Source organism: Andrena cerasifolii, chromosome 9 (assembly GCF_050908995.1).
Source record: "Andrena cerasifolii isolate SP2316 chromosome 9, iyAndCera1_principal, whole genome shotgun sequence".
In the NCBI taxonomy this organism is placed as follows: Eukaryota; Metazoa; Arthropoda; class Insecta; order Hymenoptera; family Andrenidae; genus Andrena; species Andrena cerasifolii.
The window spans coordinates 12,689,683-12,717,575 of NC_135126.1; the positions used below are offsets into that span (position 1 = coordinate 12,689,683).

The 27,893-nt window shown below is 49.2% G+C and overlaps 1 protein-coding gene across 2 annotated transcripts in view; it reads left to right on the forward strand.

The window, feature by feature from the left end:
- The first annotated feature begins 13,522 nt into the window (after positions 1–13,522).
- Positions 13,523–27,893, forward strand: part of LOC143373068 (LIM domain only protein 3) — a 67,619-nt gene continuing 53,248 nt past the window's right edge. For both annotated transcript variants that reach the window (XM_076819881.1, XM_076819882.1), the window contains exon 1: positions 13,523–13,908. The gene's annotated coding sequence lies outside the window, so the exon portion shown is untranslated. The remainder of the gene's footprint in view (positions 13,909–27,893) is intronic.

Below are 27,893 nucleotides of genomic sequence, written 5' to 3' on the forward strand. Positions count from 1 at the left end.
GAATGTGAAGTTGGAAATTGCGGCGATAAAACCGCGCGTAAAAGCATAATAGTTTATAGACTTAACCAGCTACCCGTGGCCCAATAAAATTCACCCACGGCCAGCTCACGCGTCGTCGGTTCCGCCTGGCGTCTTGCGAGACGCTTTTCCTCGTGACGTCCGCGACTTCAGTAGCCGGGCATCGATTCGTCCGGCTCGGTGTCCTCATGCGTGACAATCGCGATTAACCCTCTTCAACTCGCGCGATCGTATCGTCGCAATTATATAGGATTATTCCGGTCGATACTACTTTGCTGCCACTTTTCTCCTCGTAAATACACGGCCGTTTAACCATCGACGTTTTCCCCCCACGAAATCTCGCGACACGGAGAACGATTGCACGCGACGGGATGATGGAAACCAGCCGCAGGCATCGTTAAAGGGGTGCATCTTAGATACTCACCTGTTCACTGGCTGGTGAATAGACCTTCTATAAGTTTCTGCCAATATACCGGGCACAGTGATTATTAACACAAGCGCACAAGAATGTCAACTGAAACTTGAATACCCTACCTGCGGGTACGCTGCAGGTTTTTAGGGGTGTTTGAAGTACGGGGGCAAGGGTGATGCAGTAGAGGAAGGATTATGCTTCAGCACGATTACGATGAAACAAAGCTTTTGCGCTGTGAAAGAAAGTGTTCGCGTTGCTGTCGCTTTACTCCGCGTTATTATTAAACTGAAATATTAATCGTTAAGGGGGTATTCTAGTCTAGACACTCGTTTTTGAAGGTGATATTTGGAAATTAATTCTGGAAAACCTATCGCACCTACAGGGCAGGGGTTTTGCACACATATTTAGTAGTGTTTGAACTATCAATACAAATTTTTGGAATGCATTATATTGAAATTTGTACAACTTACACGACGAAGCGCAGGTCATGTCATCAAAAACCGGCCCCATCGGGCGCACGAATTGCGGCCGTCCTAGTCATCTGAAACGAAAGTACCAAAGATTTTTTTAATCTATATGAGTGTAGTTATCGCCCGAACTAGATGTAACCAAGTCCGGACATTGTTACCGAAACCACAGCTGTTTAAAAATTTATATTTGATTTTTTCGACTTTTCTTTAGCTAAAACAAGGTGTGGCGGAGGTTGTATTAAAACTATTGATATAATTCTAGTTCCGGCTATAGGTACACATTCGCTTTGAATGTGTGTCAAATTTTAGCTCAATCGGTCCAGTAGTTTTTGAGAAAAATGTGCGCCCGATCTAAAAAAATTGTTTCGAGAAAAACGCGTTTAAAGTTTTTCATGCAGTACGACCTATACGACTGAAGTTACGGTAGATAACAATTAATTTCTGCAACTTATCCCTAATCTGGTATACCAGGACCGTAGAGGAAACCTTCCTGAGCTTCAAAAAAATCATGTTGGGCAGCTGTCTCTTCTCTGCTGGCAGTCATAGCCTCTTTAGATACAAGGGTCGAGGGAACGACTGCCGGCCACGCTGCGGCCTTAAGCCCCTATAACTCTGGGAGTTTTTCGAATTTCACCTTAATATTTTACAGACATATTTTCGAAACCCTAAAATATTTGAAAATCAAACAAAAAAAAAATAGAATTTTTGGGTAGAACATCCCCTTAAAGGTCGAGAGGCCCATCAGAGTGGTGTGCTAGCGACACGTTTGACGAGAAAGAAAACGACGGAAGTGGACGAGCGAGCGCGAGACGGTTGGTCGGGTTGCTCTGTTGCTCGCTGGTCCGGGGGCAAGTAGAATAGGAGCGTGAGCTACAGACAAACCGGACAGGATTAATGACCATCCATATTATCACTGGGTGGAAGGGTACGTGCGCGATGCGGGCAAGTTTCGAGGCTGGCTCGACTGCGGCGTCGCCCTGGGACGATGCTGTGCAAGATTTTTAATTAATCGATCGAGACGCCAGCGTCGGGCTGCCGTCGTTTGCGGTGCGGCTGGTTCATTAGAGACTCTTAATTAACTTGCGGCGCTCACGCGACTTCGCACAATGGGATATATATGTATATACATCCCCGTGCAAGCTTACGCCATTCAATTACATGTTAATAATATACAGCGGAGCGGAGTTACACTGGCTCGCTTTCACGCCGGAAACCGGGCGAATCGAATCCGCTTGTACGTGAAATCGTGGCGCTTCCCCGCGACATAGTTCCCCGCGACGAATCTTTCTTCGCCGACAATGGGCGGCAGTGTATAATTGACCAGGACCGGCTCGCGTTTCGTAACAATTAATTAATAACGAACCGCCTAGCGTGGGCTACAGGGGGGACGGGACTTGGCCTGGATATCGCGAGTGTGCCCGCGAATATAATAGGCGGTAATCGAGCACGAGCGAAATCTAATCGGTCCCGCGCTGAAAGCGCGATCGTTTAAATCGCGTTTACAGATATAAATAGCGGCCGGCACACACGACCGCGTCGGGCCACGATTTTAGGAACGCTCGTTCCTCGGCAAAAATTCAATTACGAGGAACGCTGCGCCGTTAAAGGATAAAATCGGGCCGACGGGGCACTTGAAAATGAATTCGCGTTCAATTAAAGCGCCACGAACAATTTGCCAATGCGATAGCTCTCGTTATTTACCGAACGATAATTAACGATCGCGTCGTTAATCCTGTCTATTTGATTGCGTCCGTTCCAAGTACGCGTGCACGCGTGTGCGCACGCAAATTTATCAAAATGTCGGTGAACATTCGCATCCAATAAACGGATTCTCTAACGATCGAGGGGCCGACAGTCCCACACCCCTATCCGCATTCCCGATATACGAGGTCTCGGGAACTTATTCGACGTCCCTCGCTGCGATTTCTTTTAGCCTCTACATTTTCAAGTAATAGGCGCTCTATTACCCTGTTCCTTTGGCGTAGGTAGCGCAGAGTGGCCAGAAGTGGCTTTAATGCTTTTGTAATTTTGGGAAATGGTCAGAGCATGAAATCGGGGAATGTTCACTTGCGCCTGAGCTTCTGAAAGGGGATCAAGTGTGGCAGAAAACTCGGGGAAATTAGCCCGTGAAGCAGCATGGGATATTAGTGTATCCTGTAATCATGTAATTCACATTTAATTAGAGCGCAATTACCGGAGATTACTTATCTCTTGACCAGTTAAATGGGGATTACTGCGACCACCTTTGAGAAATACGACGCAGGTTGCGCGTGAAGCGCAAGAACGATGCCAAGACCAGTGGAATCTGGCAACATATGCTCAGACAGGCTCGCCGCGAACGCGACTCGTATATATTAGAGGACGACATCGGTGTTTTCCGGCGGGCTGGTTAACCGCACTCGTTAAACGCCCCATAACGCGCCGGCTCCATAACACGCGCGACGTGCTGTTTGTCCAATTGCAACGTGCACTGGCTTTTGATCCTCCTGTTTCATCTTTTCCAGCGGCCGAGATAAATATTCGGCCGCGCTGTTTCTCTGGCAACGCGGAGTGCGACCGTTTCGAATATTGAGTTTCAGGATGGAGAAGAATTGATCCACAGCTTGGATTTCTCGCTCGGTTAAAGCAGCGAGTCGGGGAAAACGGACACCTAGGTTCGGATTAAGGAAGTTTCGTGAAAGAAAAGTCGGACCGAACTACAAACTAGAAACTCTTCCTTTGCGTAAGCCGAGTATTAGACGAATCAATAGACGGTTTACGATGCGAGGAAGAAAACGAGCGACAGAGGAGAGCGAGTAATGGCCCCGCGAGAGATCGATACGGTGAATCGGTTTCTGGCGACTGAGTGGTTCGAAAGACTAGCTCAACAGCTCATAAAAGGGCGCCCGCGGAAAATATATATCGACATTGAAAAGTTTGTCGAACAAGCCCGGCGACATGTTGCCAGGATAGCACCATAACTTAACGCCACCGTCGATATGGGAGACGACCTGCCGCCTTCCCTTCCCTCGCTCACCCACCCGGGCCACCTCGTTCTCCCAATTCCGTTCGCATTTCTGCTCCGTCCCTTCGTAAGGTGCAGCTACGGCAGCGCGAACTTGAGGCAGAACCCTCATACAGTACTTTTGCGCGGGCTGCGAGGCGATAAAAACGTGTCGAACCGATTTACAGGCCTCCCTCGAGCGGGCGCGGCCAAAGAACGTTACGAGGAACGTCTCGCTATGGGGGACGTATGGTGTCCACGTGTGCTACTCCCACGAAGTAAACCGGCACGCCGGACCACCTTGGAACTGTTGCGACGGGAAAATATGAACGTCCAGGAGGATCGAGCCGGCGGATTCCCTTTGTCACCGATAACAAGCGGAATATCGTTTACGCGTGGCGACATCCGAGGCAGCTTCTAAACCAGCTTACCCCTGATGGGAGAACCCGATCGAAGCCCGGGCATAGAATTCGACCGGCTCTAGTGGAGAGCATCCACACTGACAAAGTCCATCGAAGACGACAAGCGAAGCGACGATCGGCTGAAACGAGTTCACCGTGGAGCATTCTAGCTCTACGTACAGCCCTGGCAGCGGCTGTAGGCTGGGGTCGGTGCAATTAAGGGTATTAATTAGCGGGTACTTCATGGCCCCCTCCTCTCGCCCCACCACTCCGCCCCCCTTGTCCCAGTCCGTCCACCCCCGTGCCCCTCTCCCGGACCAACCTCTCCCCGCGGTCCTCCTGGCTCTCCTGTACGTCGACCGACCCTCTTCTCTGCACCCCTCCTCGTACCGCTAAAGTGCACCGCACCGCACCACTGACAGAGCAATACGGACAAGAGGTATATAGCTAATTACATGATTTTATAGCGGTGTCCGGGAGGGCGCTGAAAAGGGGTGAGGCGGCACAGGAACGCTCAGAGACGCTCGTGACGTCATTGGCAAGCCGCGCAAACCCAGCTTCTCTCTCTCTCTCTCCTCCCTCTCTCTCTCTCTCTTCACTCTGACAGGGGAAATCCGATGGAGAAGAAGGGTTGTCGCAGCGCGTTTTTCCTCTTTTTCTCTCCGTCTATCCCTTTTCTCTTCACGTTGCATGATACGTGTCAGTATGGGCGCGGAGCGACTTTGTTGATCGAGACACGCGGTGAATTCTTTCGGGCAGACGTGCGACGTCGGCGCATCGCGTAAAAACGACATCGCACCGGTGAAGCGAGCTGGCGCGGTAATTACGGCGCTAGCTGTTCATCGTTCACGGCGGCGAAGGCAATCGTTCCACGAGCGGTTTCGTCGATGAAAGGGGAATGAGCGTGACGCGGGGAGGCTGCTCGCGCTAGTCGAGAAGAGAAACGCGAGGACGGGTCGCGGAAACCCATCGTGGAACTATGTATCGAAGAAAACGAGTCGGCTCGTCAAGATGTCGTGGCCGCGATCCATCGGTATCCACCGGATGAACTCGTAAATCCGCGATCAGGCCACGGCGCATCGGGGATGGGTTAGATATTCATGTATTTAAATTTATTTATTGGCAGGATTTTTGCTCTCCCGAGGGTGTCGCCGGGAGGAGGGCCTGGACCCGGCCCCCTCGCCCCTGGCCGCCCCATCTCGCCGGCCGACTGTTAAACCTTTGCCGCCCGACAAGCCCTTCTGGGTAATTTTCCCGCTTAAAGAGATCTCGGCCAATTACGCGGCCTGTCCGACGGGCGTTGAATTTTAATTGGAAAAGAAGAAAGTAGAAACCCTCCTTGCCGGCTCTATCGGTGCGACCACGGCCACCAGCGAACGTTGCGGCGGTGTGGGTGGCTCGAAGGCGCTTTCACGGCCCGGTTTTGTTCTTGACAGTGATGTTCAGCCGTGTACACGGTCGACGTCCCGCGGAACTCCGCTGGAACGCGGAACAGGAATTCCGACGAATCGCGGGCCCCGTGTCCGTGGCAGGTCTTTCCTCGGTTTCCGGGGAATTCCAAATGAGAAGAGGACTTTGCAGGGCTAACCCCCGTGGCGGAAGAGCGCCTATTAAGTTTCGCGATTAATCGCAGCCTGCTGAATCTTTTACGCAAATCGCGATATTAGCTATTCAGAGTTATTAGCGGAGGACCTCCATTCATTTTTCTCGTTCGCGGCACTCCACCTCCTTGTTCTTTGGGACCGCAACGCGTTACCCTCTTCCCTTAATTGAATCACCAGAGATGCTTAACGTGGAAAATCTTTTCCACGACCCTGTTAGTTCACAGTCGCCTTTTCACATTGTTTTGTAACACAGGCGGTGTAAATTAACACCCTTTTATGCCTGGTAATGATGACGAGGAAACCGACACGTGGAGAGTTCTATCCAAAGACCCGTATCAAAATTCTTACTAACGACCGAGTTACAAGAGCTGGATGTCAAATCTGCGATTAGTTAAGTATAATTCATGTTTATTACTAGTTTAGTGTGCAAGGAATGAAAGGATAAATATCTGCGGCATTGCACAGTGGTTCGAAAGTGCCTTTTTGTGGACAAAATTCCGTATCTCCGTCAATTCTCAAACGGATTTTTGATTTTTTTTTGCTCGTTTTGTCGGGGATTCAATTTCCTACATTATCAAATACCTGAATTGCGATCAAAACATGTTTTTTCTATCTTTTTTCTGAAAAAGTTGGATGAAAACTTTAGTAGAACAATCTTTGGGGCTAATTTGATAAAAAATTTTGCTTATCTAAGTAGTTTTTTTTACGTAAAATCTTTAATTGGTACTTGGCAATAGCGGAAACATAAAACAGGCGATTTGTTGACACGTCAGATTTTACGTAAAAAAAACTACTTAGATAAGCAAAATCTTATCAAATTAGCCCCAAAGATTGTTCTACTAAAGTTTTCATCCAACTTTGTCAGAAAAAAGGTAGAAAAAACATGTTTTGGTCGCAATTCAGGTAATTGATATTGTAGCAAATTTAATCCCCGACAAAACGAGCAAAAAATAAATAAAAAATCGGTTGAAAATCTACGGAGATACGAAATTTTGTCCACAAAAAGCCACTTTGGAACCACTGTGCGTTGCAGCACAGAGCAACGCACTGACAAGTGTTTCACCAGAGTGGTATGAAATTAAGGGTGCATAAAGGAAATGGAATTCGAGTTTAAAAAGCTGATTCTGAAACGTTTAATGCGTCCGAGAGTAATTTTAAAATGGATCCCGTCGTAGCAAGGCACGGGTGCTGCCACGTCGCGGCGGCGCAATAAACCATCTAGCTACCCCCTTACCACCCCCGTAATCAATTTCCTAAAGTATCCACATACGATTACGATCTTCCGTCAGAACTTCAGCTTGTTCCTTAGCGTGTCGACTTCCTTATCCTCGCTCAAGACGATTATTCCAATACAAACAAACCTTAATGAATTAAAATTCCATCGCTACGAAGACTCATTTTCCTCTGTGAACATGGGGATTTAAAAACCCCTTTGCGCGTTCCACTTTAAATCAATCTTGCCACGATTACACTCTCGCTCCCCCCTTTTCCTCTCCCTCGTTTCTTTCCGTACTTCGCCGTCCCATACACCGAGCAGCGACAAATAATCGAGCGTGGACTCGCGCGTTTTCACGCCTTCCTATATTACGAAAGTTTCCTCGACACGTCCACGCGTACCGCGAATACGTGCGAAAGCGATCAGGCACCTCCAACGTGGGGTGGGCTAATAAGTATCGAGAAACACGGGCTCCGAGTAACTTTTAAGAACTCCGTCGAGAGACTGGCCATGGTAGGAGGGTTGGTTTCCAGGTTTCCTCGGGGTTACAACACCATGAGGGTTGGGGTAACCGGAGGGGCGGGCGGCAGTACTTTATGAACACGCTTCACATAAATTGTCGCGGCTCTTTAAGAAATTGGAAAAAGGCGCGAGATCCTTCGTGAAACAGCTTGCGTCGGGAGTGGCTGGAGAACTTTTTGAACTGCTGTAGGACACCGGGCAGAAGAGGGGGAGTCGAGCGAGGAGGGATGCTCGCGTGTGTACGTGCGCGACGGAGCCCTTCGCAGGAACGTCTATCGGGCGAAAAGAGGAGGGAGGCGAGCTTGGAGCGGGAGAATAAAAGGTGACAAGGCTCTCCCATGGATTTACGTAACAGCGTAAATGTATCCGTAGCCTTCGAGGACTGAGAAAACGCCCGATGCTTATCGGGGTGGCCGCCTCCACCCGGCCTGTGCATCCCTCGTTCAGGCAATTACGTAACGCGAAGCGACAATTCGAATTCCACGGTATCCGTGGTTGTGTTCCTGACAAATTAGCGACACATTACGGGGCCCAGGAAAAACCGCGGGATGATCCAAGTGCAACGTCTGGTTTTATGTAGGTACCTACTGTTTTATTTGGACCCGTCAATGTGAAAGCACCGTGGCCATCCGTCCGGTTTTCCGTCTGGAAAAAAACGTCACAGCCGATGCTGAACTTTTTATTAATGCCTGTCGGGAAAAGATAATTCGTACGAAAAAGAAGAGTGCGACAGGAGGGCGGGATGACGGGGCGAGAGGGCGACGCGGGGTGTCGCGGCGAAGGAAAATCGATGTACCTGTGGGACACATTTTCCAAGCAGGTAATCTTCGTCGGCGGACGAGATATTACATTTGAATAAACGTCGCCGTCGATAACCGCGACGGATCGCAAATACGGTATCGATTTAGACGACCCGCCGCGGTAAATATCCCGTGGGAAATGTTTGCTAATATTGATCATATTCTCGTTAATCGCACACCTGTACGGGGATTTGGGAAGCGACACTAGGGAGCCTCCGACAGCTCCCTGTCCCATGTCAATCCCCGTTTCATCGGTTCCTCAAGTGTTCCTCCGGTTTAATCGACGCGATACGACGAGGAGCGGAGGAGAAAAATGCGCGCCGATGGTAGACGCGGGCGTGAAAAGTTGGCGCGTGTGCGAGCATCGGGAACAAAAAGTAGCCGGAGAGGGGTGGTTGGCGGGCATTTATCTCGACGGACGATGATAAAGGGAAACAGAGGTTCGCGGCGTGTTAGAGCGAATAAAACGTAGTCGCGGGCTGCGTCGAATAATGCCTATCACGGAGGGTAAATCGGAATTTACCCCATACGCGAGCGGGCGAACGTACAAACGCGCGACCATATCTCGCCACCCCCTGTGGCCACTCGCCGCGTCCACCGGTGTTTACCGCAATTATTAAATGTAAACTCATATTTCGTAATTGCCAAATATTGGCGGTTCGATCGGTTGGTCGTGGCTCGATGCATCTCGCGAGGGGATGCTAGCGCCCGCACGTTTTCATCCCTTCTCGCATAACAATCCTTCCCGGCGGCCCTCTGAATGAATTAAACCTCGACGAATCGATAAATGGATTTGCCGCGGTGTTTTTCCCCGGATTCGCTTCGCCTGCTCCGTCCCTTCTCGAAGATCACGAACGTTTCGTAGGGGAAGATGTTATGGAAACGCAATGGCAATTAAGCTTATCTCTTTTCAGCTCGCAATGGATTTGCCCTTAATTCAAATACGCGCAAGGATCGATCGAATGTTGCGATTCGAACCGAAAAATGGCCAGTTCGAAGAAGTTAATCGGATATGCGATTTTCGACCGGCAAATGGGGAGGGTAGGTTCGCGCCGTTGACGAGGGTTGTCAACGGCGTGGCGTCAGCTTGTGTAACTATCGGTAATTAATCAGAATCATCCTCGTATATCGTGTCCGTCGGGTGCGGTGAAGGTACCGGGGGATGGTGGTGGTAGTGGTGATGGTGGTGTTGGTCGCGAAAGGGTAGTTAACCAGTGACGTCACGCCCGTGGCGACATCTGGTCCAGCACTAACCACCGGACACTGCAGGACGTTGGACACTGGACACTAGAGCCTGGCCCTAACTCGGGATCAGGATCAAAATTACCCTCGCCATCGCGCCTAGCCTCTGCAACGGCAGCTGCTTCTAATTAATTCCGCGTTCGGCACGGTCTACGACCTGTCCTTTGCTGAAAGGAGCCAGCACGATCGCTACGTGACGGCCACTAAATTTCTTTACGCCCGGACAGATGACTGATTGTGAGCTTAAAAGGAGAGACGACTACAGAGTACTTTCACACTGTACCGTTGATTTTTACTCGATGCTTGCGCTCCATCCTTTTTTTTGTTCAGCCTCGCATGCGTACGCTGCGTGCCCGAATGTCGGAGCACGCAAACTTTTGGAGCAACCGGAACGTGGATAGTTTGACCACGGCCGGTGCTCTGGTGCGTAACGCCAGGCTCAAGCACGTTTCTCCATGCTCGTGGCTATCAATTGCGGCTAATCCTTTTCCAGGATCGCTGGGAAACTCTTGTCCCGCTTCCCTTTCATACCCCTTACGAGTTCGACAATCGAGCATACGCAAAACAGCGGTCACCCGTTCCCCAGCTGGCACGCGAGCGTCCCTGTGTCGCTCCGCGATCGTATCGACGCGCAATCGGCGAGCATTCGCGCGTAATCGCGGGTTCCTGTCATTTTAAAACTCTGAAACGCAACCACCCCAAGTGGACAGTTAAAGTCCGACCGGCTCGTGGAACCGGTCATGTATATTAGATACCCAATTCCAGCGGTAATCCAGCCATAAATATCTTTGAATTATATTTTCCAGCGGGCTGGACACCATCACGAACGATTTGTTCTAAAAGGGGGATGGCGAGGTAGAGGAAAGCGGGCAACGCTAGCGAGGACGAGAGGGACAGAGAGGAGAGAGAAACGGGGCTTTATTTAGCCGTTAATCGCTCAATTAAACTGGATCGCTCGAATTAGCTTTTAATCCCGAGCGCGGCGATAGCGTGCGCGGTATTTAAAAAAATCGAAATGAAATTTTCAGACCGAGCCCGTTTTTTTTTTCTCCTCCCCTATCCTACGTATTTCCCCATTTACTATTCGGTTAACAGTTTCGCCCTTTCCTCCCTTCCTCTGCTTCCCCCGACATTAACGTGTATTATCGTTTAGCGGATATCGGCTTGTTTTCCACGGGAAGGGCTCCTCTAAAATAATAAAGCCGGAGTTTATTTATTTAATCGCCGTTTAATTTTCATAAAACTTTATTCCGACGATGAATTCCGGTCCGCAACGGATAGCGCGGCGCCGAGTGCAGGAAAAACACTTGGGAACTTGGGAAAATAACGAAAACTTCGTAAATATTTAAAGTTCAATGATACATATTTGCCAGCCGAGTGAAAATATTCCCAGGCACTTTTAGGGAATCCAATATCGAAGCGGCCGCGTTCGCGTGGCAAACTGATTTTTCGAGGGTGCCACCGGATCGCGAATTTCATCTTCCGCCCGGTAACGCCTCTATATCGCTCGCTCCCGGCGATCTAATACCATTTACATTACGCCACGGGATTGACGTGCACGGAAATAAATCCAGACGCGGGCCAACGCGTACACCGATGTAAATCCGTGCTTTCTGCCCGTGCCACCCAGAACAACAAATCGACCGTCGATCGATGTAAATGAATTCCGCTCTAATTGCAATTATGTTCCGCGAGTGCACATAAACGTTGCGCGATATATGACGCGTCACTCACGGCCTGAATCCCCTGTGCGTCATTGTGAATTTATGAAATAGCGATCGGCTGTATTCGTATCAGGATACCCGCCCGGGTACGCGTCATAATTGCAATCAATAGTTGACGTTATATATAATTGGCCAGCCGTCGAGACGACGGCTCATTACATATTTATGTTTCGCCGTCTGCCCGATCAAGACGCGGACCGAGACGAAAACGTTCAGACCGAATGCACCTATCAGGTTACGTTGTTACGTCAGTCACAGGCTATTAACGTCAGCCTGCACTTATCGGGGACATCTGCTTTGCAGAATGTAAAACTCAGAGTGATATAAATTAATATCCCCAAAATTAGTATCAGATACGAATGCCTTTGACACTTTTCTCTAGAGGATGACATTGCTTGATTCAATCTATTTCATCCTATGTGGAGGAGTCTGATGTCATTATGTTATAATCGTTATGAGATTATAATGATCCCAGAGGGGGGGATCATTAATTTAACAAATAGCATGCCTGGTGGTCGCGTGTTTCTAACCGAATTCAAAGTGCAACAGTGGACATGCCTATAGGGTCCGCTATTGCGGCACGCCTGACCATATATTCAGCATTACTACTTGCTCGTTTATGTATTGCAGAGACTAGTGGACGCAGAGCAGCGAAACATGAATTTTTCTTTGATTCAGATAATTGTCGTGTAACCTAGATTAGAGTAGAGTCATTTCAGTAATCGAGGTGATGTTATGATCTATGTACAGCCACCTAGGGAGTATTATAAACTTTGCCGCAAATGATGTTCTAATTTAAATCAAATAAACTGCTGAATATAAAAACGTTGTCTCACTGTTAATTGTAGTAATGTTAAATCACAATACGCCTGATTTTCGCGTCGTTTGGTGTTGCTTGAGAAGAGCGTATGAAAGCAACCGCGACATCCGATTAGAACGACACTGTGGAATAACTACATTACGTTTACGCGGCGTGAACGGCAATCAATAATAAATTACGTTACGCGAGCCTAGCCCGAATGCCATTCTCCAAGGGTAAATCATTAAAACAGCGGTAGCCGTGCACGCCAATCAGCAGGCATACCGTGTAAATACGTGATGGAAATACCCCACGCACCCCCGCGGGCGTAACACCGTCCCCGTACTCTTCCCTGAAATCACACCATCCTCCTAACTGATTCGCTGTTTAGCTAGACCGATTTATTTATCGGTCGGCCGTGATTAGACTTTCGCTTTACCATGAACACGTCTCGCCTCGTCAAACATTGACAGGCTGGACTGATTTGCCAGCGATCGGTTGGCGTCGCTGGCGAAAAACAATTTGTTTAGTACGTTGCGTGCGTCGTGCTTCCCGTTCGATTTCTTTTCAAGCTAACACCAAATACATTCCACCTGTTGCTACAAAAGAAAAATATGTCCCGCCGATCGATGGCGCCAGACGCCTCCTTACACGTGAGAAAAACATTTCGTCTTATAATCTACAAAGTACGTTGGATACACCACAAGTGGTCTTTACGTTCGATGGCCGCGTGAAATTTTTCACGAAGAAGAGTTTTAAACTCCAGCCGAAGAATTTCTAAGTGCGTACAATCTTTCGAGGATCTTTTTCGCCGTAGCCTCATCCACCTTCGTTGAGGAGCAATTTAAAAAACAACGCCGCTCGAACTTCCCTTGCGAAAAGACTTGAGCGAAGATCGTAGCCGTGACAAAAAGTTCGATGAATAATATCGCCGTAACCAACGTTAACTCCTAGACGGTGTCCAAGAGAAGCTTGATGTCATTAGTTTCCCTTAATTACCCCTCGAGTCCAGCCGCGGTGCCCCTCTCTCAGTTGGAGATCGAGGAAAGTCGACTGGCAAGTTCCCGAAGCTCGGACGGGCGAACGGCGGTCCTCAGGCTCGTTAGGACGCTGAAGGAAAAAGCACATCCGGGGTGGGATAGTGGTGGAACGTGGACACCCACGAAGACGTGCCCCTTTCAGGATGCCCTATCGTCACCCCGAGCTTATTCCGCCCCCCAAGTTCTGGCCACACCCGCAATCATGCGCAGTTTCCACCCATCGGCCAATGAAAGCACGGGAGCTTGCAAGCTCTGCTGTGCGGCTTTCGAGGCGAACCACTCCGGCAAACACCACGTGCCACGCGGCCGAGTTGCACGTGCGTCCGCGGAGCTGACGAGCTTTTGCGCATCGTGGCCCGCCGCGAGTCGAGCTTTCCACCGACCCACCACCGAAACCCGAGCGTCGCGTCAAACCGTTCGGTTCATTTTTCACTTGCACAGTCGCTTATTTCTCACCCTCCCCCCCTCCTCTCCCCCACCCGTCCCTGCGCACAATTCCATCGTCAATCACGATTGTATTTATTACGCTGCTACTATTTCCACTGTAAACAAAGTTGTTTGCTTGACGAGCCAGAGGAAGACAATCGTGCCCTGTGATCCCGTGACCGTCAGCGGATCGAGTCGCAAGCGCAGTTGAGGGGGATCAGCCTCGATACTTTGAAGAAACCGCGAAGAACGTAAGTAACAGTTTCATTGCTCCTAGTCGCGCAATCTCGATTGATTTGTGGGAATCTCTTGGATGGGAGGGAATTTTGGAATTTCGCGATAACTTGTAACGTTACTTGAATGCAGACTGTGACGTCATTACGCTCGTAGCGGGCTTGGCCGATATTCAACAGTTGGTCCTTCTTTTATCTTCGAAAACTCGACCCTCCGTGTTACCCCTGGCTCCGAGCCCTTAACAGGTCTGCTCTTACGTCACCCTCCGGTTCCTGTCGTACTGCAGGAACTATTTCTCTTCGGCAAGGGGCCGATACCAGGGTCCGCTTTAAAAGCAAACGTGGCGGGGCAGGGGATGTTGGTGTATCTGTGTGTCAACAGACCCTGATTCCTCACTCCATGTAAATAATTTAATTATCTAATTTCATCGAAACACTCTGGCCTAAGAAAGTATTCTCAAAATGAAAAGTATTAATTCCCTCTACTTGATTTTTACATAATAGGTATTCTACCAATTAAATAAATAGACCTAGCGAAACGAACAGAAGACAAGGCTCGAATAATTTTAAATTTCTACTCTGCTACGTCCATTGCGCGTGGAAATCAAAATGCTGAACTAAAATCGAAAAGGCAAGGGGAACTGAACGAAAATGCGAAAAGGAAAGAAAGGAACATCGACTGGAAGAGAAGAACGAAACGAAACATTTATCCGGTTATCCGTGGTGATTCTTTTCGCGGAGGGGCCGCGTGCTTGCGGAGGAATTCGCGAGCCGTGGGCAATAGGTGTGGCCATAGGTGTAACATATTTATGTTGTGAACCGGCCGAGTGCGGGCAATAAATAGCGAGCGAGCGGGCACGCGGCTAGCGGGGGTGTAGCGGGGAGTGTGGGTACGAGAAGCGTAGGGGTAGTTCGTTGAGGTGCGGGGCTAGAACGATTACGCTTTCCAAACCCCTCGTCGTTCAACCGAGTCACTGGCACCGCCACTGGCACCACCATCGGCACCACCACCGTATCTACCCCTTTCACCCCCACGGCAACCCTATCTCCATCTACCTTTCCCTCTTTCTTTCTCCCTATCCCGTATCTCGTTTCGTCCCGCACTGTCCCCGCATCCCTGCCTCTGGCTCACCTACACCAATCCCTCTTCTTCCCCTCCTCCATCTACCCTCTCCCGCCCCAGTGGACCCTGTATGGTGCCTGAACAACCCTATTCGTTTGTTTCCAGCCCGTATGCACGCATATGCGAAGGTATGCAATTTTCATGCTAGGAATTCGCGAGCGGACGAATGAGCGAACGATCACCGCGTACACCGCGCGTTCACGGTGCACGGTGGACGGGCGAGGAATACTTTGGGCCCTTCAGAAAATGCCTCCGCGGAGGGCTTCCGTCGCGGACAATGCAGACCTCGAGTCATTGTCCGATGTCCCGGTTTAAACGGCTCGGTGCTCCAAGGGAGCAGGCGCACTGGCGACGTTGATCGTTTAAACGACGAGAGGAGCAAACGATAGATATAGGACGCATCGACTCGTTCAGAAACCTTCAACTATTTCGCTCAAGCACGTAGTCCGTACTGATCCGTGTATTGTAAAATATCTCGAATGCAACTGCGCGCATAGTTGCACGCGATGGCACGCATAGGCATCTTGGACTCGGCTATGCGAGACCATCTTAGGCCTCAGCACCCCTCAGCATTCCAACAATCTCGACCGATCGAAAACCGAAGGATGCAGGAACGCCGCGCCAAGTGGCCGCGTATGTCGGCTGTCCGGCAATCCTGATGATGCATATCTCTCTGCGGCCCGTTATGTCTTGAATGTCTCAACGATGCGATGTCTGGCGGACGAGCATCGGTTAGAGTGGCAACTCCAGAGGGATGGGGAGGAGAGAGGACGAACGACGAGAGAAGCACGAAAGCTACCCGGGGAATCGGGGGTGGCGGATGGTCGCGATGAGGTCGAGAGCTTGCGGCCGGATGCCAGTCTAACCATGTCTAGCGTACGTTTACTTGCAAGCTCGCCAGACGCTCGTACGCGCCCAACGCATCGCCAACATCCGAGCAATGCGGCTCAACGAGTCCGCGTCGGCGCTGACGATGCACTCCTGCCTGCATCCGTTCGTAAGCTCTCTTCCTTCGCGAGGATTGGCTCCTTCACGGCGAGGCAATTTAGCCGGGGCCAACGATGTCTCGTGAACCTTTCCTCACGTACGTTGCTCCACGGCTGTAGAACAGATGCAGCCTTGCGTGGAAGCTCAGGGAAAGAGATTCTCTCGCGCAGAATCTTTCTTATCGAACTAGGTGTCCGGCTATCGCGAATCCCGTGCACAAGGTAGTTGAGCGGGCCTCAGCCCTGATGCCCAAATTCAATTTAACAAGTGCACGAGTTTATAATCTTCGGATGAGGAAGTCACGCGAGCAGCGCAATGCTTTGATCGGCGCTACTATGGCGAGAATGAAATGAAAACCGTCCAGCGTTCTTCTCTTTCGCGGAACGCGATATCCTGTTTAGAGGCGCGGCTGGGATTGCGAATTCTGCGTTCAGTGAGATGGAAAACGGGAACGCTCGGTGCTCGCGGATTCGTTTAGCATGCAAACATGTGCGCGGCCTGACAAATGAATTTTTTAAATGTCCTTCTGGCGAAAGCACGCGCGCATTTCGACGCGCTTTTCCGCGATACCGCTGCCGAGATTTGAGGATGCGCGATGGGCAATAGGTGGCCGGCCAACGAAATTCCCTCCGGGTGCGGGTGCGGGTGCACCTCGCGCATTCCGCGCCGAGATTGCGCAAAAATCGGGCAAAACAAACGCAACTAATTTAACTGCTTTCGAACAATTACTCCGAAGCATTTAATTTAATTGCGCCGCAACCCGTCGAGACCAGCCAGCAGCGTCAGTCGAAATAACAACCGATTCGAGACCTGGCCGAAATTTTCGGCTCGACGCGTTTGACGCGAATTTTTTCGCACCCGAAAAACAATAAAAAAAAAAAAATAGAAAAAAGAGCAAGCGTACGCGTCAAGGACGCGATCAAAGGGCGTCTAGTGGACACTGAAAGATGGAAGTAATGAGACAATGACGATGGAAAAATAAATACTGTACGAGTAGGTACAATGGATATAAAAACATCGACAACACAAGAAGGGATATATGCTATGCATTATGATGTAAAATATAATTAATCTGTATAAAGAATGGTATGTACATAAAGAAGTCATGACTGTAGGTCGGTATCAGATATATTGGCCGGTGCATTTCGTGAGGGGTATTTTCCCACCATACCGCTTACCTGCCTCGGTGCTCCTTTTCTCAACGTTTTCTGACTCGCTCTCGTTCCATCATGCTCTCGTCTTCGCAGAACAAGAGTGAATCAGAAGTGGTGGGGATAGCGCCAAGCTCCTGACGTGTAGGACACACCGAGTTCTTAGCGTAGAAATACGTACGTCAGAATAGGTGTGCATAAGCTCCGAAAAATTCAGGAGTTTTATTGGTCAGCAGATTGATTCTTTCTCGACATTTTCATCTCGTATTGGTTTACGCATACCTTCGTAAGGCACACAACTATTACGCTCAGAATAAATAATAGCCATACGGCTACGTTCAGGCGGAGCCGAGCAGCGTTCCCGTTACTTCACCACACTCTTCGGGGACCATGCAACTCCAATTGACAAATCCACGATCGTCAGATGGTGGTGGCTGATTTCTCCTCGACCGCTGCTCGCGAAAATGAACTCACCGGCCAATATATCTGATACCGACCTTAAGCCGGCTCGCGATGGCTTCTCGTGCTTCTTCTGTGCTTTGTTAAATTTCACAATACACAGTAAAATAATTCTCTATTATATCATAAATTTATATTTCTTTGAAGTTTTTTCAAAGTTTTTCATTAGAAATAAAGTATTTATTTTATAAAAAAACACTACATTTTTTGTACTTGCTACATGATCCCGCCTTAAGGCGGTGACACAGAAGGCTGCCTTGGGGAGCCCAGACGTCCCCCAAATTGAAAACAGACATCGGATTCGGTCTTTTCATCCCCGAATTAGACTAGTCTAATTTTTCCAACTGAATTAAAAATTTATGCACTAGAGTGTTAAATTTCGCGAACTAGTAGATAATACAATACTTTCTTTAAATATAGCAATTCTGCCGTTTTTACCCACCCGAGAACACGAAGCGCGAGCTCACAAACTATTGGTTCGTAAAAATCGAGGATTTACTCGTTTTTGCGAGCACGTACACTGCAAGGAGATTGGGGGGTGGTGGCGTATAGGTGTCCAGAGGAGGGCAGGCTGCTGGAAAGCGAGCCAGTGGGTGGGTGTAATTAATAGCAAACCCGTATAAATCAGAGACAGGTTGGATGCACGTTGGTATGCGCCGTTACCGATGCAGGATTATGCCCAGAGGGGCGGTTACCCCACGACCCGCTAATTTTTCAAACGGCCGCCATAATGGTCCCGGCTAATTACTGATTTTTATCTTCGCGAGTCGGTACTGTGAAAAAGAGCAGTCGGGGGAGAGGCAGAAAAAGAGGGATGGAAAGAGAGGGCGCGGAAGAGGAATAGGATTCGGGTCAGCGGTCGTTTTGTATTGCGATTTTAAGCGACCGAGGAATTTTCCGTGATAAACCGCGACCTATTACGACTGCCGTGATATGCAAATGGTTAAGCGTATTTTTTAGGAACCCATCGAACCGTACGAACCTAAAGGTTGTTCGGCCTTTTGCGACGATTTTTATCCCTATAGCAATAATATTATTCCCTGGAATGCACGCCACGTTTCCTACAAAGCAATTCGCAGGTATCGCAAGGGGATTGCAGCGGCAGATAGTCTCGAGTTCTTGGCGTTAATGCTTCCGATTGTTATTGGGGGGGAATGCCGTATAGAAACTTACCGAATCCACAGAGGAATCGTTGCTTCGCCGTACAGGGCGTTTCAAGTTGCAGCGAATTCTGGACGGGTAGATACAACTAACTACCCCCAAACACCTATGTACTTAACGTAACCCGTGTAAGCTCACGCTAGAACAAATTTACCCCCGACGGCCGCACTTCTCTACCGACCATACACTTCGAGTCCCTTCTCACCCCCCTAATTCTCTCACGGAACACCGATGTTATGAAGTTGTGTTGAACTTTTCGCGAGCATAGTTTGCAGAACACCCTCGGGTGACTGCCAGGCTTACCTTGGCTCGTGACATATATCTACGCGGGCTCCAACGAAACGGTCGGGGAAGGGAGATCAAGAAGGGAAGACGAGGGTGAGTCGCCCGAAATTAGCGGAAGAACGCGTCAATCCGCCTCTTTTGATTTCCACCACGTCCACGGATAGGCATCGGCTACCTGTTGCCCAACTTCGCAGACCGTCAATCGACAAGTCGTGCAACAATTCTTCCCAGAATTCTGCCCACCATCGAGGACATTCCAATGGGTATTGAATCCCGGTGGATGTTTCCTCCTTGCAATAACTCCGTTCTAGGGAGGTGCTACTACAACGCTCCACCTGTGAAACAGTGTCATGTATGGTTGAATATCTCTGGCGAACACGTGGACTGTGAGCCCTCCAATTTAGATGTCTTTAGTCTCAAATTACCCACCCGTTTTTGGTGAAGAGATCACATTAGACCCGACATTCAACACTCTGAATAGAGTGGCCCACGAATAGAATGTTTTACTTATATTTGAACGACTGATCTCGAAGACGTCCTACGTTTCTCTCGAGACAAGGGTTTCTTTTCTCGTGGAAATATGCGCGCACGTCGCGTATGCAGCGAAAAGGGCACACGCGTTAGGAATTCTCGGCACGGCAGTCGGAGCCAACAGGCCCAGGCAGAAACTTACGGGCCAACTTTGAGGGGGGTAACAGCATTACAACGTTATTAGATTTACCGCAAGCACCTACCCCGGAGGCACTCCTGCGCATTACACACATAGCCCTCCCCCGAAGTATAAGTAACCCTAAGCGGCGCGGCTAGGGCCTAGCTCGTGCCTCCAGTGTCTTGTACATTAAATTATGCGCGTGTGCCTCGCAGGTACGAATGAGAAATATTCCTTGGTACTTTGTCCACAGGCGCGCATGGTTCCCCTCGGTGCGCGTCGATCTGGTCGCGCTTGAAATTCTCACCGAGGGTCTTTAACGGAGGAAGGAGAACGCGGGCCTTTAAAAGAAATTCAGTTTGTCGTGGAATGAGGAATGCGAAAAAAAAGGCGTAAAAGAAGTATGCGTTGGCTAAAAAGGTGGAGAGTGAAAGAGGTAACACGTTGAAGATAGAAGGGAGTAAGGTCGATAGAACGGGAAAGAGAGAACGGGAGAAATTTCGGTGCGACTAGCTATTGAGTAGCTACCCTTAAGATAAGGGTGGCTTCACCCCGTCCCTCATACGTTTCCGCTATCTGACGCTAAACGGCACCGCTGCTCGTGGCCTTCCACGTAAAAGGGATGGTCCTGGCAGGATGGTTCTACATAATACGCCGGCACATTACTGTCGAAACCCCATTAGATAAGCGGAATTTAGAACGGCGAGACTGGATTTTTGTATGGACGACTGTTCGTGAAAAATCACCCACTACCACAGATATTTTTCTTTCGTTTTTAGTCTGACTTCGTTTCGAACAAAGATTCTCTTTTAATCGGCCCGCTTCCTCCCTTGTTTGCATTCCCAACCCCTTCTATTCTCTGTCGAATACCACTGGTGTACTTTTGGAAGCAGAAAAAACAAGTCGAAAGTACCTGCAGGCCGTGACGTTTAGATGACGAGAGCTGTTCGAGTGAAGAAATCCTGTTTGTCACGTTGGGTATTCGATCTCCTATCGCGGAGGACTGACATCAGCGAAACTGATTTCAAAAGCGGGAAGATGGGACCCACGCAACAAAAGCCTTTACACGTCTCACCCCCTCCCCTCACTCATTTAAGGCTAACTGTCCACAACGGGGGTGCAAACTACCCTTATCTGCGGACGTTTATGCCCACGCCTTATCTAGCAGCCCCGGTCTGCTTCGTGCTTGCTAACAACTAGGTATTCTCTCTCTTCCAAGCCAATCTCCTTCCTCGAACAAAACGACCTTAAGTTTCACCTTCTCTCTTGCCACACCTCTATCTCTGCTTTGTCATTTGTTTCTCGCCTTCCCCGCTCCACTTCACCGTGGCTTTATTTCAATTTCCTCTCGAGCTCGGTTTTTCAAATGTCGAAGAAAACGAATCCTCCGGATTATTCCTAGAGAGGGCCCATGTACGAAAAAGTCACCTATCTGTTTTGACGGTGGAATAGCTCGTACACACAGCTGTATTTTTAAAATGAAAAACGTGACACGCAGCGATCGTATTCTCCCCCTCGTACCTACCTACACAATTACAACGCACCTGCCACTTGTTCTGCTGTAAATTAAAGCAGATTTTTCCAGTACTAAACGAACGTACTCCATCCAACGACAAAAATGCGTCCTGTGAATAAATTCGGATTGGATGCAATGCAGCTGCTGGACACTGTTTGCAAGCATCTGTAGAAGAGAGAGAGAGAGAGAGAGAGAGATAGAGAAAGGTGACGACACGGAAAATCGAAAGGCACGATGTTCCTTATCTTTCGACATCCCTTAGCTGTTGTCGGAAGAACGGTTGCCGAGAGGCTGAGGGTCGCTGGACGGAGGATGTTGTGCGGTGAAAACAAAGACGTTACTCGCCCCTATCTGGGGTTGTAAAATAACCGTCGAACGAGAGCAAAACAGAGGGGTAATAAATGAGATAAGCTTCGAATAGATTCCTGTGGGAGCGAAAGGCATTATCGATGAGCTTCGTCGCTGAAAAGAACTCCTTTCGATTCCAATCGAGCCACTTGATTTCTGACAATACTAGATATCATCCCGTCGCTATTAGACATATTCACCAAAAAATATATTTCATGCAATCTATTTCATTTCTCTCTAGGTGCTCCATCATATAGACGCGCAGAGAGAACATTGTGAAAATCACGCGGACTCGATTCAAATTGTTCTACGGCCAGATGCACTGCTGGTCCTCCGCGTAACCCGGGAATATTACAAACAACTGGCCGATTTTCCGCTGATTTTCCTGAATGAAACGCGCCGAAGCCACGTATTGGTACATCGAACTAATTGGAAGTCTTACCAGCACTCGACGTAATAACGCTGCTGGCATCCGGGCGTGTGTGCATCATATCGATTGGAATCTGCAACGGACCCCCCTTGTTACCAACCAGCTCCTCTTCCGTGCACTCGATCTACCTACGCCGACCGGTACCGAATCAACAAACAGGACTGATTTGATTTCATTCATTATTCCGATCGACTTCGCCCGACCCGATTTCCCTTAGATTCCGCCCGCGTTCGAGCGCATTTACGGCCGCTATTCCCGGTAATTTCAACGATCCCATCGGTTCCAAGAGGAACGTGCACCCCACAACAGACTTCTAAGATATTTCACGCATTGTCTGAAAGCTCCAATATCGATTGCAACCAATCAGTGCTGTCGATATTTTTAAAGCTTTCGGGTTAGGAGGTTGAAATATTTTCAAAGTCCACCAGAATAGAAGTCGCATCCGACCTCCGTCCTGGCTGCTGAATTAATCGGTGCAACCTCGACGCGTTTCGCATCGATCGTAACTACGATTCGCCGGGTCGACCTAAAAATAATTGCAAGAATTTTTGGGACACGTCGAAGCTGTTCACCGCGCGGCCATGCTTTTAATAGAATTTTCCTTTCTGGTTGCGGCGCGTGCAACGAAACGCGATCCGATGCCTGGGAGCGAAGCTAAAGGTAAAGCGTTCGACTCAAGTATAGAGGAAAGGCACGTCCTATTGACATCCCCGTAACCGTGCCGTGATTTAATATAAACTGCACAAAGCTCCACCTTTGATAGTCAGATATGAAATACTCCGGTCCGAGGAGTGCCCCTTCGGAGACAGAGCCACCCCCGTGCTGGAGGGTGCGCTCGAGCGTCTCGGCCAACTGCATCGAGCGGCGATTCTTTCTCCCCTTCCGTCTATTCCCGAGGTCGACGTCGAATATTCCGTAGCAAAGGGGGCTACTGGTCCAGAGCTTTGAGAGTTACGAATGTCACTGGAATGTTTGGATCTCCTCGGCGTACAAACGTCACGTGTTCAGATTCCTACTGAGGGGCTGCCCTCTCATGGAGTGGAGCTCGAGAGTTGCAGTAAATCAAATTCAGACGATATGGAAGAATAGATGTTCGTATGGGGGAGGGGGCAGCTAGACGTAGCCGATGATCAATCGAAGAACAAGTTTTAGGAATTAAGGGGTTATTCTAGTCTAGTCACTCGTTTTTGAAGGTGATATTTGGAAATTAATTCTGGAAAACCTATCGCACCTACAAGGCAGGGGTTTTGCACTCATATTTAGTTGGGCAGTTAGGCAGCTCTCTCTTCTCTGCTGGCAGTCATAGCCTCTTTAGATACAAGGGTCGAGGGAACGACTGCCGGCCACGCTGCGGCTTTAAACCCCTATAACTCTGGGAGTTTTTCGAATTTCACCTTAATATTTTATAGACATATTTTCGAAACCCTAAAATGTTTGAAAATCAAACAAAAAAAATTAGAATTTTCGGGTAGAATACCCCCTTAAGGGATTAGGAACTTTTTCCACCTCCGCAAACAGTTGCTGTAATTAAGTTCCGCGAAGTATTTAATTCGTGTTTCGCCAGGTCGGGTGGGCTTTGCCACGCTATGGAAGGCATGGATGCAGAAGAGGCTGGGGAAATGTGCTCTTTTCGATATACCTTCTTGTGCCCGAGTAATATTCGTTTCAACGGCAGACTTTGATCCTTTATTACATTTTTACAAGCGATTACATTGGCCAGCCGCTGGCGATCCTTCGGGGCGACCTTATTTTCTTCTCCTTACGAGTATCCTTGGCGGATCGTCCGGCGTGGCCCGGTCTAGGCTGCACCCCCTACCCCCGTTAACGAAGTTCCCCGACTGACGGAGGAAGATATTGTTCTTGTTTGTAGCAAAGTTAACTCGAGTTCCGCCTCGGCCGTGGTTCACTCGCCCCTAATTAGGTTTAAGGGATTATAGAATTGCCTCGCAAAGTCGATTACGAGATTGGGACGGCCGGTTGAAGGGAGAACGAGCGACGAAGTAGCCGGAGTTTTCAAGACACGGACGCTCTGCCAGCGGGAATTTATCGGATTTTACGAAACGCGGCGAAGTAGCGAAGTCTTTCAGAGGCTGTGTTAAGCGCAATCAAAGGATTAGGAAACTTTTCTGTTCTCTTCGCGCTCGAGTATCGTTTACTCTGTACAGAGAATATTTAGTATCTTCCTATCCATCCTTTACTTTGCTTAAAAAAAATTGAAGTCCAAAATGTGATCCTCCACGGTGAAAGCTCAAAGCTCGATCGTTCCAAGTCCCCTGCCAGCCGAAAAAAAAAGTTGCAGCGGTGACCAGCTCTCTATTTAGAGCGACAATCGACCTACGAGCACCTCTCTTTCATCGAAATCAGAATCGGTCAGCGTATTTAAGAGTACGTGACCGGTGAAACTACGACGCGTGGCCTCTAATTGATACCCGTCGGGGTAGTTAACGGAAAATCATAGCTTTCGAAGGGAGGCGTCACGGGAACGGCGCGGAAGGCTACGTTGGCGGATCACCGGCTACTCTCCGCTAGAACTAAAGGGTACGGGACAAGGGAAAAAGGGGCGACGAGGAGGAGGATGGGGTTAGCAATTTTAAACAGTCTCCGGCGACTCGATCCTCCGGTATAGCGAAGTCCGGCTAGTGAGGCTGAGCGTGCAATGATTGATGCTGGGGCCGTCGGTATGGAGGGGTGAAAGTGAGGAGGGCTAGAGGATCGGTCCTACGGCCTGGGGAAATTTAATTAACGTAAATGCCGCCGCCACGGCCGGCGTTACACGCCGTGTGTGGCAATCGCTCATATGCAACTGCCCCCCTATCCTCCCTCTACCGTGATCCTACCCTCTCTACCTTCAAACTCATCCCACATTCGCTTCCTTCCCTCGCTCACCGCTATCCTATCCTTTACTCTTCACCCCCGCGGCTCTCTTTCTCTGTCCGGTCCGTTCCCGTTGCCCGTTCGAACCTTTCGCCCCCCAGCGTATCCACGCTACCACCACGTGCGTCGACCTGATCGGCCAGCTGGGGGTTATTAAACGTTCCGAACAGGGGTAAGGGGTTCTCGATTGCGGGCCGATTGATGGATCTTGGGGACCCCGTGTTGCTTCGATCGCGAGCATCCGCCAAAGGGTTTGCCCCGATGTCCTGCGAGTTACGTGGATGTCGATGGTTCTTCAGCTCTGATTACTTTTTCACGGCGCGCCGGTTAGAAGTCTGACGGTTGAGGGATGGTATGTAGAGGGGATAAAGAAGTCGCGTCTCGCGTGCTGGTAAGGGAGACCGGGGCAAGTTGTTACACAAGACAAGGGGCATGTTGTTACATACGAAAAGGGGCATGTTGCTACATTGTATTTAGTAAATGATTTATACGACAGTAACAACTGTTAAAAGAAAAAACGAAAAGTAAAAAATCAAAAACTAAAAAGATTTTATTAAAAAGTTTTAAAAAGGAAACTGATGACATAAAAATAAAAAAAACATACAGTAAAGAATAGGCAGATGAGAAATAAAACCACCACAAATAATAGGCACAAGTCCCCGTATGAAACGGACGACGATAATTAGTGCAACTGATTTCAGTAGTATTTTATTATTTTTAAAATAGATTTTTTATTGTATATTTATTGTAATAGATTCTTACCATTAATAAATTTACTTTTGTCCAAGGAAATATAATTATATTACTCATAATTAATAAACCTCGTTTCGTAAAATTTAATCCTGTAACAACTTGCCCCGTATTGTATAACAACTAGCCCCTACTCGCGGCACGTTGATACAACATGTCTCGACCTTAAAAATGGCTTGTTTCAAAGTCATGGTTTTCGTTTAATTTCATGCGATAGCGGTCATCGGTAGAGGAAAGAACGTACTTTAAGTGAGAGTCATTGATAGTATTGAACATGGAATGCAAAAAAAAAAAATAAAAAACTGAAAATTGTAACAACTAGGCCCGATCTCCCCTATATTGAATCGGATGCCGCGGGTGTCGCGATAGCAGGGATTCCACGAACATGTCCTCTGTTCACGAAACACGCTTCGATGCGTTCCCGTGAAGCTGCGAGCGACCTAAAGCGGGGAAGATCACGAAGCAAAGTTGCAAAGATCCACAAGCTCGTTTTACCACGATAATCGTCAACCATCCTTTTTGCGAGGGTCTGTACACATAAGTACCGAGAGGTAACGGCTGCTGCGGTGCCGGTACGTGTGGCATGGGCGCAGGGTGATGGAGGGTGGATTTCGCTGGAGGCCGAGATGGGCAGAGGCTGTCGAGGGGGCGGCAGAGAGCGGGGGATATAATGGCCGCGGCACGTGGTGCGTGCCCCCATTAAACCGATCGCACTCCGGATTGATTTTCAGCCTTTCGGCATTTGATACGAACAAACTTCGTTGACGGTATAATTGAATCGCCGCGCGTGTCCGTCTCCACTTGAACGCGAATTTGCCCAAAACGGAGTGGTCCACTGCGACGTCGCGGGCTCGCGGCTGCGAGGGAGCACGGGTAAAGGTTAAAAGAAAAAAAGGAATAGAACGAGGGGTGCACGTACGCTCTCGTTCAACGACTCTTTGAAAATTGCAGACTCGTTCGATTGGCTGGCTCCTTCAACCGTGACACCAATTCGATTCTCGTTACACGTATCAGACCTAACTTCGTTACGAGTAACGTTTGCCCATTTTTATCACCTCGCGCGATCGTCGGACGGACGGCGATACCGTTTTGATCCTGCTCGATTATTGGCGAGCTCGGTGGACTTGGCGGATCGACCGAGCGAACGAGTTCGAGACGAAAGTGCAACGTGGCAGGGCGCGAGCAAGCAGCAGAATGCATTCGTGCGGTCTGCGGGCTGTAACTGCTAATTAGCGCATACAGGTCTGTATGGCAGGCTCGAGGGTTGGACGGCCAACGGTGCAGGCTGCGCAATGCGCCCCTTTATTAAATACCATCGAAATTAAAATTATAATTGCATTCGCTAACCCCCCGTGGCTCGGCAGCGGCCACGCGCGATACTTCTCTCAGTGGCTGCTCCCCACCTCTAGGGGTGCCCATAGCGTCGAGGATTTGCGGAGAATTAAAAATAGGGAAAGATCACTCGATTCGAAGGAGGGTGCATCGGTGTTTGTAGTACATCTGGCGGAAAGTTTCATTTTCGTCGAGAGGAAAGAAAGAGAAACCAACGGCTTCGAAGAGCACCACTTCCAGCAAGAATGGTCCCCTCTGTGATGTTGCTAAAAGAATTTCAATCACCGAGCAGAGGCGAGTGGTCAGGCTGCGTTCCAATCCACGGGCGGCGGTTGCATTGCAGCGGTGGCGAACCGCTTTTCAAATGTCGATAGTAACGAGTAGCAATGGCACGATCAACCGTTAGATATTCTAATTAGGGGTAACACGAGCCGGTACTTCGCTAGCTGAGTAAGGCATACGCTGCGCGAGATTGTAGGTGGAAACGATGCTGAAGCCGTAGACGACGGAGGTAGAGGCACTAGCTTGTATAGCCCCTGTCAGCCACTGTGCCACTGACGGCTCGCTAATTGCTCGACCAACCTCCAATCCTCCACCCTCGCGCCGCTCCTACCACGGCCGCGGCACCCTTCAAATCCAAATCCAAATCCATCCCTTCGTAACGACCGATACTCCGTCCTTTCAGAATTGCGAGCATGCATCGAGTACCGTATGATGACGAAATTTCTCGGCGAATCATCGGAACAACTATACGCGAGGCAGCGATCCAGCTTTCTCATCGATTCAGCAGCTCCATCGAGCAGAAGCATCTCCCCCTCTCCATGCCTGTCTCTCGTTTCCAGCAGAGTTCCACTAGAATTCGAAATTGCCCCGTCTATCGGCTGCCCCGGTGGCTGCATCAATGTGATGCCGATAAAAGGGTGAAGATTCCATCTAGG